Source organism: Nothobranchius furzeri, chromosome 5, assembly GCF_043380555.1.
Source record: "Nothobranchius furzeri strain GRZ-AD chromosome 5, NfurGRZ-RIMD1, whole genome shotgun sequence".
Classification (NCBI taxonomy): Eukaryota; Metazoa; Chordata; class Actinopteri; order Cyprinodontiformes; family Nothobranchiidae; genus Nothobranchius; species Nothobranchius furzeri.
In genome coordinates, this window is record NC_091745.1 from 67,523,650 (window position 1) to 67,537,649 (window position 14,000).

Here is a 14,000-nt window from a genome sequence, read left to right on the forward strand (position 1 = left end):
TGGATACATTTGATTTCTCGTTTTTATTTGACCCTTACAGACTTATAGTGGGGCCAGAGAAGTTGTTTTTTACACCCCCGTCTCTTGTAAGCATGGCCCCAAGGTATGGGTCCAGATCACACCTACAGATAACACTGAGTGTGTTTACATGCAGCCAGTAACCCTTTAAAAACCCGAATATTCACAATAACCCGGTTCCGCAGGTCCATGTAAACACCGCCAAAAACCCGGACATGCTCACCCGGTTACTACACCTGGGGTAACCCTTTTCTAACCCAAATTTTTGGTCGTGTAAACGCATATCGGGATATCCCCATCAAAGCGTGTGTTCTGCACATGCTCTGTTCGCAAGGAATCTTGGTCTTTTGAGTAGCGAGACGTCTTGTATGCGCCAGAACACCGGAAGTAAACAACAAGTTGGGAGCAACGTGGCAAGTCGCGGCACAGCACCACACTTTTGGAGTGACGAGGAAACCTCTGTCTTCATCGGTCTGGTGAAAAGTATGAACATTATGTCTTTTGTTGACGGCCGAAAGTACAGAGACAGCGAAATATACAAGAAGGTAACCGCATATTGTCTCTTGACATAGTCCTTACGTCCTGACGCTACCCCAACGTCCGCATTTAAATCGGGTTATGCAAGTTAGGGGCAACTATTTATGCTTGTAAACGGGTTATTCTGATCAACTCAGAAACCCGAATGCCGACCTTAACCCGATCATAACCCGGATATTGGCTGCACGTAAACGTAGTCACTGTAGGGCCTTCCTTTGTTCTCTCCCCTTGGGGGGGGGGGGGGGGGGGGGGGGGGTTCAAGGGGGATGTATAGAGTGTGGGGACCTATATTTCTATGTCGATGGTGGGGGGCCTCTGCTGAGGAGGCCTTAACTCATGAAGATAACAAGGTGCAAAATGGCACAGAAAGCCAGGAGTTCAACTGAAATCTGTCAGTATTGAGAGAGAAACCCCACCCCCTATCAGTACCGATTGATACCAGCTGCTTTTATCCTAATCAATGGCCCATAAAGGCTTCTCATTACCCAAGAGGCACACAGGAAAGACTTTTTGATGGTTAAAAGCAAATAATGCTCCCAAAATCTTCATAATCATATCGTTGAAAATCATTCTGATGGGAACGCTTATAGGAGCCTTTCCAGAATGCTGAATGCTCCTGTGAGCACTGTGGGGGGCATTCACTGGAAATGAAAAGAGCATCAGTTCACCATTAACTGGCCATAATCAGGTGCTCCTCGTAAGGTTCCTGTCCTAGGAGTCCAAAGAATAATCTGGGATAGTTCTCCCAAGAGCCAGTGTAATGGAATGAAATGACTGTTTTCCACCAAAAGTCATTTTCCCCCTCTCCTATGACACAGAACTAGTCTGCATGAGATATGGCCTCAAGGTCTCATGTATTTGCTTATAAACTGCTTCTTTCCAGCTCAAGAGAAGAATGAAGAATGGACTCTCCTTTTAATAAATCAAAGAACTCTATTTTTAATAAAGCTTATCAAACAAAGTGTTAGTCAATAATAAGATGTGGCCAATCTTTGAAATCAAAATATTAATTACGTTATTATAATCCTACAGTCTAAGTGAACACAGGCATTCTTTACATTATCTCCTCAGCTCTAGTGATGATTTTACAAGCTGTTCCTCAAGGATCCTTGTTTATTTAACAATTAAATGTTTGAACTAGTGATGCACCGATATGACATTTTTGGGCCGATACTGATATCCGATATTAAAGAGCAAGTCACACCAAAATCAACTTTTTTTTGCTGATAACTTGTATAAATAAGTGTATTATAGTGTTGTAGACATGTGTAGTTGTTATTTTTGCATTTTGGTGCATTTTAAAAAGGGACCTGCCACCTGGCTCAAGATAGTTTTTATGCAAATGTAAAAACAAAATGCCACACACTAAAAGTTTAAAAGGGTAGCACAATCTGCCCAAAAATGAGAAATTTTTCTAATTTCTTTGTTAATAATTTAGCAATGTTAAATCGGATCGCTTAGAAAAGTAATAGCACACCTCCCATGGCCGAGCCGCTGTCATGGTCTGTGTCTGCGTCTTTCCCCATGTGTCTCCTGATGTCCTCCATCCCTCTCTAGATTCCCCTTTTGTGTCCCTTTGTTCCCCAGCCCCTCCAGTTCCCACTCCAGGTTCTCCTTTTGTGTTTCATAGCGCCCTCATGTGTCCTTTGTCTGCATCTCATTTACGTGTCTCCTGTTCTCTCCTGTTCCTGTACTCATCCTAAAATAAAAGGATTTTCTTTATATCAACTCCTGCCTCGTGTCATCCTGGGTATCTGCATTTTGGGTCCAAACCATCCTCTCATCGTGACAGCCGCTCATTTTGATGTATAAGTTGTGGGGGTGCACGCTGCCGTTTGAGTTGCAACAACGTCCGTGGAATGCAGGTGCATAACAATAACCCCGCTTTCACACTGAAAGCATCGGCGGCGCAGAGCGGCAGCGGAACGTCACTGCTTCAAATATGGGCCATTCCCATCTGTACCGGGTCGGCCCGGGCCAGGTAGCTTATGGGCCATTCCCATCTGTACCGGATCGGCCCGGGCCGGGTAGCCCCAGTCGGCCCCAGCCTGGCCCGGTTGATTCCACACATCCTTGCCTTAAGCCCATGTGGGCTGATTCTACCCACCAGTCAGAGGCTTGCTCTAATGGAAGGTGTGAATTTGCTGTCAGCAGTGGGTGTGTTGGCCCTGGTCGGCCTGAAGCAGACCCCCTCGAGAAGAGGGCTGAGAATGAGCCTTGGTTGGCCCGGAAAAATACCAGGCCACCCAGATATGTAAACAACCTACACTACCCAGCCCAGGCCAACCCAGTACAGATGGGAATGGCCCATTAGGTTGTTTACATGTCTGGGTGGCCTAGTATTTTTCCGGGCCAACCAAGGCTCATTCTCAGCCCTCTTCTCGAGGGGGTCTGCTTCAGGCCGACCAAGGCCAACACACCCACTGCTGACAGCAAATTCACACCTTCCATTAGAGCAAGCCTCTGATTGGTGGGTAGAATCAGCCCACATGGGCTTAGGGCAAGGATGTGTGGAATCAACCGGGCCAGGCTGGGGCCGACTGGGGCTACCCGGCCCGGGCTGACCCGGTACAGATGGGAATGGCCCAATAGAGTCCATTAGTCTATGGGGAGTTTCAAACCAGCAGCAACGCGGCAATTTCCAGGCGCTGCACCGCTAAAGATGGGATCGGGTTCTATTTTTGCCACGTGCTGCTTCTGGGATGCGTCAATTTCCACATTTAACATAGGGCTAGATAGAGAATCACACATGGTTTCAATGTAAAATCACTGGTAAATTTCAAAATAAAAGTTCTGCAGCGATGCTATTTCATATATATGAAGCTTACGTGTGACCTAACGACTTATTTATTCACAGCATCGTTCCAGAAGTGCAGCGATGTGTTTTCATGGCTTTAATCCTGGCAGTGGGGACGAACAACATAAATGAGATCAAACATCGATATCAAACATGATTTTCTTCACGTGACCTGAAGTCTCGAGGGATCTTGTGATCTCGTGAGTCCAGCGAAGAGCAGTGCCGCTGCCAAGACTCTCCCAGTGACTACGTTTACATGAAGCCAATATCCGGGTTATGATCGGGTTAAGGTCGGTATTCGGGTTTCTGAGTTGATCAGAATAACCCGTTTACAAGCATAAATAGAAAGAGTTACCCCTAACTTGCATAACCCCATTTAAATGCGGACGTTGGGGTAGCGTCAAGACGTATGGACTACGTAAAGACGCAATATGCGTCATTTCCAGTTCTTCTTGTTCCGGTATCCGTGAAAACAACATGTTTCCCAGTTCGGAAGAGATAGTGACCGCATTTGTTTGCGCTTTAGTGCTGGTATTGACCCACCGATGAAGACAGAGGTTTCCTTGTCACTCCAAAAGTGTGGTGCCGTGCCGCGACTCGCCATGTTGCTCCCAACTTGTTGTTTACTTCCGGTGTTCTGGCGCATACAAGACGTCTCGCTACTCAAAAGACCAAGATTCCTTGCGAACAGAGCATGCGCAGAAAACACGCTTTGATGGGGATATCCCGATATGCGTTTACACGACCAACCATTCGGGTTAGAAAAGGGTTACCCCAGGTGTAGTAACCGGGTTTTTAAAACCCGGTTATGAGCATGTCCGGGTTTCTGGCGGTGTTTACATGGCCGTGCGGAACCGGTTTATTGTGAATATTCGGGTTTTAAAAGGGTTACTGGCTGCATGTAAATGCACTCGGTTGATAAGGACCGCTTTGAAATTTGTGGGTAAACCGGTCCGCTGCCGTTTCGTGCCGCTGATGCTTCCAGTGTGAAACCTGGTTAATCGTCAGGCTTCACTTTAATTTTCTTTCAAAAGACTCATTAGAGGACAAAAACGTCAGCTTGTAAAAGTGGCTGTAAAAAATGTATACAATAATATTTTTGTTATTTTGTTACATTATTAAAATAGTTATAGTGTATAGTAAATTTTAAATCTGTTGCTATGTAAAAACCATAAATGCAAAAATTTCTAAATTTTAGATATTTCATAACATAATCAAGACTGATTTGTACTAAACACCCCAGGCAAAAAAATGTCTTTTTTAGAAAATAACTGTTTTAGTGTTTTTTTCATAAATTACATTAATGACTTTGAGTATTCAAACTGGCATTTCAAGGGTTAAAAGCCTCAAAATGATTGAATTTTTTTTGTTTGAGCAGGGCTGAAGTTGTTTAACAGACCTATTATATATATATATATATATATGTATATATATATATATATATATATATATATATATATATATATATATATATTAATGTACGGTATACATTTTTATAGCCACTTTTACAAGTAGACATTTTTGTCCTCTAAAGTCTCAAGTGTATAGTGTTTTTTTTTTTCATAGTGTTCCCTTGGTCTATTTTAAAAATTCCAAATTGAATTTCAAAGTTTGTCCAGAGAGTTTTTGCTACAAAATTTTGTACCATATTCATAAAAGGGGGTGAAATGGCGTCAAAAAGAAAAAGAAAAAAAAAACTGCCCAAATGGACAAAAATGTCCCTAATGAAGCCTGAGAGTTAAGGGCCCTGCTTGCTGCAGCAGGAGGCCCCTTAACTAGTGATAGTAACTGCTGACTTCACATGGCAGGGCAGCAGCAGCATCATCATCAGGAGCAATAACAACCACAGCAACAACAATAATAAAGCCTGCAGGTGGAAGGCAAAGTCTTTGATGACATCATAAAGGCTTCGGAGCTCTGAAGTAAGAAAGATAAAGGTGGGGGGTGAACCAGAGCACCTGGAGAAAACCCCCCTATTGCAGTAAAAGGAGACACAAAGTTACTTGTTTTCTGTGATATAATCCTTAAACCGCTTTTTTAATTTAATCTTCTAATGATGAGGTACCTCCTGGTTATAAAATTGACAGCTAACCTGTTTTCTAACTAACATCCTAGCTCTCTAATAGGCTAAGATGGTCTCCAAACTCCTAATGACAGTGGCTAAGCTACTAAATTTCTATTTTCTACACATTCTTTTCATAAATATAGATTATTCCATTTTTGTACATGTCAATCTCGTCCTTGGTCGTTGCGACTGATATTCTCCAATCATCAGCTTTGATGATTTTGTCTTCATAATTTACGTAAGTGTAAAAGTGTGCACTCCTACTGGAAAGATTCCTGTGGCAGATGACAGATGATAGGTTATAGGTCTGTGTGCCGGTCTGCTGGGGGACGTTTAGGATTGCATCTGGCAACACCAGATCTCTGTTCACAGCGCCTCTGGCCAAATATAAAACCACCACATCAGGGGAATTGAGGTAATTACTTGTGGTGGTCTCTGCTTGGCAGACGCCACACGTCTTGGGACTTAAATCATCCAACAGGCGCTGCAGGAGAGTGTTGGTTGTTTCCTGTTGTTGAGTCATAAACATGTAAGCCATGTTCCCAATGGGGAAAGGAGAAGATGAACTGCATCCACAATAGTTGCATTCGCTCACACGATTATTCGTCAGAAAGGACTGAACGCCACATTTCTCTAACCAATCCAGGACTGGTGTCAAAAAATCACATATGTCGTTCTCCCGTCCCACTTGTAACGATGGAATAACCCGGCTTATGTCCCTCAGGACTGGGAATATTTCATCTAGCTGGAAACGTCTTCCTGGATTATTCAAAACTTTAAGTAAAAAATTTGAAAAAGATGGAATAGCTGGGGAACGCATCAGGTCTTCTCTGGTGCAATATTGGAGAGCGGTTTGAACAGTTTGCAGATTTGCAATGGCCTGAACCGAAGCATTCATCCAGCAGTTACTTTGCCCATTTGACAGGCGGCAAAAGTCTTTTGTTGGACTTTCAAAAAAACGTTTAAATTTGTTGCTTTCCTTTGTGACCGCAGCAGCCTTTCTCACCAACGGGCTTTCGTTTCCTCCTTTGAAGGACTGAGTGTCTTTAGTTTCTGCATGTGTTTTGTCTGTTTCCTTACCTAATCGGACACAAACATTTTCCTTTTTTCCAGCCGCTGGTTTTGCATCAGAAATCAAAACTGGCTCCTTAGTGAACTCCTCCAGGATGCAGGGCTCACTGTGAGTGGAAACATCAGTCTTTTCTGCCGTGACACATTTCGTGACACGAGGCTTGGTTTGAACAGATATTTGCTTTTTGGGAGCCGGTTTAAAGTCACACATCAAAACTGGCTCAGCCGTAACATTTCTCATGGTGTGGCGTTGAGTTTGAGCAGCTTTGCCTTGCACAAAAGACTCACTCTGAATGGAAACTGTTCCTTTCTCTGGTTTTCTTGTGAAGATTGGTTGGATGTAATTTTCATTCTTTTCATTCAGCTTTATAGTCAGACTAATGATAGCATTTTGATACTCCATCAACTTCCTCTGTAATTCCTCTGATTTAGTCTCTGATGCAATAGCCCTTTTTTCTGCAGCTGTTAGAGACATTGTTAGCTGGACATTTTGTTCCTTTAGTTCAATCAAATTTTCTGCCAGCTTACAAATACTTAGTTTATAATCTGCCAACTTCTGCAGGTTTTTTCCTTGTGTGGATGAATAATCCACATTACAGCTGATATTTTTCTTCACCAGTTTATCCCTGGCTGGTTTAGCTTGCTTTTCGACAGCTGTCTTGTCACATTCTTTCTTCGTCAAATCAGGTTGGACGGGAACTTGTTTTCTCGTCTTTTTCAAGGATTTTGTGATAAAATTAAAACCCTTAAAAATACGTGAAGTCATTGAAACTAAAGTCATGTTTGGTTTTTAGTCTGTCTCTGGTAACGTGTGAACTGGTTTCTCTTCAAGAAGTGAAATGCTAATGCGAGCCTGTGTGTGTGTGTCTGACTTGTATCAGCTCTGACGAATCAAAGGAGTGCTGCTTATTAGCAGCGATGACGTCATCAAAGGTACTGAAGTTGTTGTTGTTCTGTTGTCAAGACAACTTAGACCACGCAGCCCGACGCAGACGCTGGCCCAATGACGCTGCGGAGCAGCACAGTGCAGCAGGGCAGGACGTGGTCACGTGACGCAAACTAACGGCACTATTTATTTCCGGAACTTTGCGGTTCTGACACAACTTCAAGACATTCTTGTATTTTGTACGACATAAAAGAAAACAACAGATTATTGGCGGTGTTTTTATTTTAGAAATTCTTACATAAAGAGCATAAAATAACATGGAAGTAAAATAAATGGATGAAAGTTTTTATTAAATCAGCATACAATACATTTATATAAAATAACCATAAAAGATGATTTATTTCTCTTTTTCTAAATCAGAACAATGTTTGAACTGTGTAAATAATCTAAATGATGTTTTAACAAAATGTTTCCTCATAGTTAAAGTCCCCTATTCAGTCAAATGAAATCCGTTTTTTACATGAGCTGCCGTTACACATTTGGATCCCAGAAGTGTAAAAAGAAAACACCCCCCTCTGGTGGTCAGCAGTGATCAGTACATTTCAGCATTTGAAGCTAATTTCCCATAAGAGTACATTGCTGACAAACCTAAAACCACTTCTACACAAAGTCCTTTATTGTTGGACCTCTTGCTGTAGAAATTACTGCTGTTTTTTATATTGAAAACAAAAAAATGTTAATTTTAAATGTACATTTTAATCATATGTAAAATAGTGATAGAAGCTCAAATAAAATAAAACAAACAAGAGGTTGCATCTTTGTCCAGAACATTAGGCAAGGCGATGCAGCTTTGTTTACGTTTCATACACAAAGACAATCTAATGTGCTTTACAATTAGCAAGAATAGCATCAACATGACAGAAAGTACACATAAATTAAGTTTTGATTTAAAAATTAACAGAAAAGAACAAAGTTAAAGGATGAACAGTTACAGGCAGAACTGTCATTCAAAAACTGATGAATTCCTGAAGGTTTTTTAAAATTTGATTTAAAAGTTACTAGAGTTGGGGCACATTTGAGGTCATGAAGAAGCATATAGCTAAAAGCAGCTTCACCCTGTTTGGTTCTGACCCGGGGTCCTACCAGCTCACTGTTTCCTAAAGATGTCAGAGCCCTGCCGGGCGTATATACAGGATGGAGATCTGACATGTATTTGGCCCCCTGCCATTGAGCGATTTATAAACTAGTAAAAGCACTTTGAATCGATTCTGTAGTTTACTGGTAACCAGTGTAGAGATTTAAAAACAGGAGCGATGTGCTCGGTTCTCTTGGTTCTTGTTAGGACTCTAGCAGCAGGATTCTGAATGAGCTATAGTTGCTTCCTAGCTTTTTCTGGAAGACCAGTTAAAAGATCATTGCAATAGTCCAGCCTGCTGGAGATGAACGAATGAATGAGCTTCTTTAGGTCTTGTCTGGACACGAGACCTCTGAGTCGTGGTATTTGATGATGATAAAATGCTGATCTAGTTGTAGCCTTAATGTGACCAGTGAAGCTCAGGTCTGAGTCAAATCAGGGTCTTTGTCTTAATTCCTTTAGAGCCAAGTTGATCAATAACCTCCATTCTATCCTTCTCATTCCCAAAGACAATGACTTCAGTCTTGTCTTGTTCAACTGGAGGAAGTTTTTACTGCATCCAGTTATTAATTTGCTCCAAACCCTGACAGAGTGAGTCTAGGAGACCAAACAGATTGATGTGGTTGTTGGTTCAAATCCCTTTAGCTCCGCCCCCTTTCAGCTCTCTGGCTCTAGAAAACGTACGCAACGTCTGATTGATGCCAAACTACCATAAAACCATCTTTGACTCCCTAAGAGGACCTCAATGTAATTTTTATGTAATTGGTCACAGCACCCCCTAGATAAGATTAAAAGTTAAATACTTCCCAATACAAGGTCAGAATGGCATTAAACTTGGCTTGTGTTATCACGTGACTATCCCAAACACATTGATGTGTTTGTTGGTTCAAACCCCTTTAGCTCCACCCCCTTTCGTCTCTCTGGCTCAAGATTACGTCTGATTAATGCAAAAATAACAGAAAACCATCTATGTCAACCAAAGCTTACCTCAATGGGATTTTGCTGTAGTTGGTCACAGCGCCCCCTAGATAACTTTAACCTGCGATAACTTCAAAAAACGTGGTCAGAATAGCATTAAAGTTGGTCTGTGTCATCACACCACCAGTGTGGTAAAGATAGAGTATCCCCTAGTGGTGAGACGTGTAACTTAATGGTGGGCTCAGAGGGGATGCTGAGTCAGGGTGAGGTGCGGACGAGGAGACCGTTCTCAGTTTCTGGTGTCGGGGTGGTCGACGTCTATGTTCCGTGGACTTGCCCGGGTGCCCCGGGCTGCCGGCCGGGCCGGAGCGGCGCATAGCTGCGAGGGCCGAACAACGCTGCTTGCAGCTTTTATTTCTCTGTTTTCATTGGTCTATTTATCCCTCGTTTTACCCATTCAATGTTTTACCTTTTTTGCACGATTTGAATTGCTTTTATTTTTGATTTATTCATCATGTTTCACATTTCTCATGTACCATGTTCAGCACCTTGGGCTTCCCGACAGGGTCGCGGAAGGCGCTTTATAAATAAAGCTTTGATTGGTGTGACTGATTGACTGAAAGTTTTGCACAACGCCTACCAGCTGGGAGCTTCTCAGACCTTTATCACAAATAACAGATCTGATCTATTTTCATAGCTGTTGTGAACTCTTGCAAGTTTAATTCTGGAATAACAACGATGAAGTCATGATTCCTATAAATAATGTCTCATCGGGCAGGAGACCTCACAACAGTGCACATCATTTGTTTCCCACTTGTTGCTTGCTGCATCACCGAGTAAACGCGCATCAGTGCATTAGGAGGTGACCCAGTAGCTCAGAAGGTAGAGCAGGTTACCTACCAGTGTGTGAATGTGTGTGTGTGTGTGCGTGGGTTGTTGTAAAGCGCCTTGGGGGAGTTCTGGGACTCTAGAAGGCGCTTTATCAAATTCAAGCCTTTTACAAACATTCAAGAGGAAATTTGTCCAAGAAATCTTGTCATTTTCAGACATTGTCTAGTAGGTGTGCTACCTGCTTGGGACTGTTGTCCAGATTTATGACCTCATGACCCAGTTTGAAGCTTTTACTGTTAGATCAATGTAAATTAATCAGTGTCTCAATGGCTGCAGTGTTTTTAATTGTCTTTTGCTTCTACAGGAGTCCCCAGTAATTTTAGACTGCGTACATGGATGTGATGCTTTAATAGTGTTTTTTGTTATAATAATGATAAGCAAAGCAAAATTCATTCATCCCAAAACAGCTCTAAATATGATTTTTAGTTTTTACTGTTAAAGGAGTGTTTTCCCAAATCTCCAAATATTTAAAATCTGATTTGATGCAAGAGGGCAGAACCGTATACATTCATGCACATTTTTCAGTTTTGATTTAGCTCTCAGCCAGGGTTTTTTACTCTCTAAGGAAGGCAGGGTGACACAAATGTGACAGATTCTTGCCCGTCAGACAGAAGGAAGAGTGGTATAGCAGAGCGGCTGAAGTGAAGGAGGAAGAAGAGCAAACAACAGCTGCAGCGACGTGGGCAGGATGCTGTCACCAGTCCGTCCAGGAGAAAACACCGAGCTATCAAGAGCTGCTTTAGTCTTTACTCCAGAGTCATAAATTGGCACTGATGCCAGACAGACACTGATTTATTGTGTTACATAAGGAAATGTTCTTTCTTCTGTTAAAAAGAGGCAAATTGATAAACATCTCTGAACTTTAGTTTGTTAAACACAGTTTGTCTTTGTTTATTCGTTTGTTTCTTATTTTTAATCCATGATACTTTAACTATAAATTACTTTTGCCAGTGATCGTCTCAGCGGGATAATCAATGGAAAAAGAGAGAGAGTGAATCAGCTTAATACTATTTCCAAAGCACTGACTCAAATAGTTAAGCAGTATTCTGTCTCATCTCTGTTGAAGTGCGTTAAATCATAGCCACGCATATCTGCACACACATAACTGGTATTTTGTGATTTTTTTTTTCCCAGTTGTGTAACAGAGCTCATTAAAAGCAAGGGTCAACTCTGGCTGCTCACCTTTCAGCCAGTTTTCTTCCTGGTGATATAAATAATAATCAGAATAAAAAAGATCATGACTGATACTAACATCTAAAACTTTTTAATGTTTTATGTCTGTATTCTGCAGGTATTCTCACACAACAGTGATTCGAACTCTGCTAAATTCATAAACTTGTCAGGATTCACTATTCCTTTTAAAGCCCTGAACTCCTTTTTTCACAAAATAACTGCAGAAAAAACAATGTGCCTTATGATTTATTATGTTACGCAGTTGTTTTCTATAAATGCAACATTAAACAGATGAGTGTCTCCGGTTTTATATTTCCAGCACCTACAATGCAGCTCTAAACCTAATTCCAAAGCCGTTTCTGTCTAGGACACCCTCCTGCATCTAACCATTCTAACACAATAGGTGTGAACGATATCAACGATTACTCGAGGGGTTGGGAGAATGGGTATTCATAGATAGTGTCTGCTCATTAAGAAACAACATATAGCTACTATTTATAAGCTTGATTGTCCCATATTCCAGTCAGAATTGACAAAGCTCCTCGGATGAGAGACAAAACGTCTTCAAGAAACCAAAGAAGTCCAGTTGTTTTAATTTGTTCAGGAAAAAACATTTAAATCAGCATCACACAAATATTGATAAACAGCTTTCCCAGATTAAGAAACATTCAAATCTGATTGTATTTTAAGTATTTTGGGTCAGGGTTTAAAATATCCTACTTTTTTCTCTCCTAAAACATAAAATGTTTTTTTTCATCTGCATGTTCCGAAACTTTAAAAAATAATAATATTTGCATTCTAAATATATTTAGGTGACCTAATTTTTCATTCACTGAATTAAACATTTCTGTGTAACATCAAATAAAAAAAAGAGATGTTAAAATTGCTACTTTACAAGAAGGAATAAAATATCTTTTTTTTTTGAGTTAGAGTCTTAGTGAAATTTCTAAAGTTTCTGTTTTCTTTAATAAAATAAATATTTCTGAAACATAAATCATGCACATCAAGCTAAATTCAAACTCCTGAAATACAACTTTTTGAGTTTTAATTGTCATCGCCAGAGTTTGTTTCTTGCACTCAAAAAGCTGAAGAAAAAAATCACTTTGGACGTGGACAGCTGTTGATTGGTTGAATTAACTCTTATCAAATTAAATAGATTAGAATTAAGATGCCAGCAAAAACAAAAAGCACTTATTACCTTAGACATAAGTCTTTGTCTATTCTTTTTAAAGCACACAGGTTTTAATAGATAACTGAAAGAGAACCAAAATTATGCTTTTCTTTTACAAAATGTTTCTTATAAAACAATAGTGGATACTGAGACTAAATAACAATTTAAAGCAGATATTTAAACAGCTCTATACCCAGATTTTATCTGTAAACTAACTTTGAAGAAGTGCGTCTTCTGCTTTGTGACTGCAGTTTTACCTCCCGACCAGCAAGTGGCGCTGTTGCTATTTTGAGGCGGTCAAATTTAAAATTTGCGGAAGTTGAGCTAAAACTTGTAGAGTAATGAGATGATTGGAAACATGCTGGATGCGGAATCTGATGATACCTTAGATGACTGGTTTATCGACTCATTAAAAACGTAAGCGGACTTTTTACTTGTACTCTAAAATGTTATTTTTCTGCGTTAGCTTATGGCGACAGCTAGTCGCTAGCAGGATTTCGCCTTAAAAAGTTTATCGTTTTTGTCAACATTACAGTTTTAGGGATTAAGGCATCATGTACAGCCTTAAACAAAACAGATTTTTGAAAATAAAACTACGTTAAAATCGGCTTGTTGATTTTACATCAAATATCAACTACTAAATTAATAAATTTCCCCTTTAGCTCCTCTAAATATAAGGTAATTAAATGCCTCTTCTGCATTTGTGTGCTAGGATTAAGGTTGTGTTAATTCAAATTATCAGCTGTTATTTGTGTTTTGCTCGTTTAATTGAAAATAAGTACAGATTTATTTAGATTTGTTTTTCTTTACATATTCTGTAAAGTGATGGTAACAGTAGTAGTTATTCAAAGTAAAGTTTTTATGCTTTTAATTTGATCAGAGACAAACTGATCATAACTGTTAGTTCAACCTCTGCAAGACATTTAGTCATTTTTATACATCATAGTAGCATTTTATCATTAAATCCAAAAAGTTGCTCTTGCTTTTGAACATGCATCAGATTAATTCTCTGCTTGTTTATAAAATGACCATCCGTCAAAATAAACTATACACACAAATATTGAATAGTCTTCATGTCACAGTTCTGCAGCTTTACACAGTGTCTCTTATGTTTGATGTAAATGTTTGTACTTTGCTTTTACACAATGCTGTGAACAAATTAGAGCTGCAAAAAGCACATACTTGTACTCACTAAATACAGTAATCTGTAACTTCTCTGGAAACTTCTACAGCCTGTAGCTTTGTCTCGTTCATTTTCAGCTAGTGTCATCAAGATCTGACTGTTTTTGCATTGGAACACTTCCAGAGTGAACTTTCATGATGAAAACATGACAGTCA

General features: G+C 40.2%; 1 protein-coding gene across 3 annotated transcripts in view; it reads left to right on the forward strand.

Annotated features, from left to right (window-relative positions):
- cfap418 (cilia and flagella associated protein 418) overlaps positions 1–14,000 on the forward strand; it is a 29,362-nt gene that overhangs the window by 11,376 nt on the left and 3,986 nt on the right. The gene's annotated exons all lie outside the window — the stretch shown is intronic.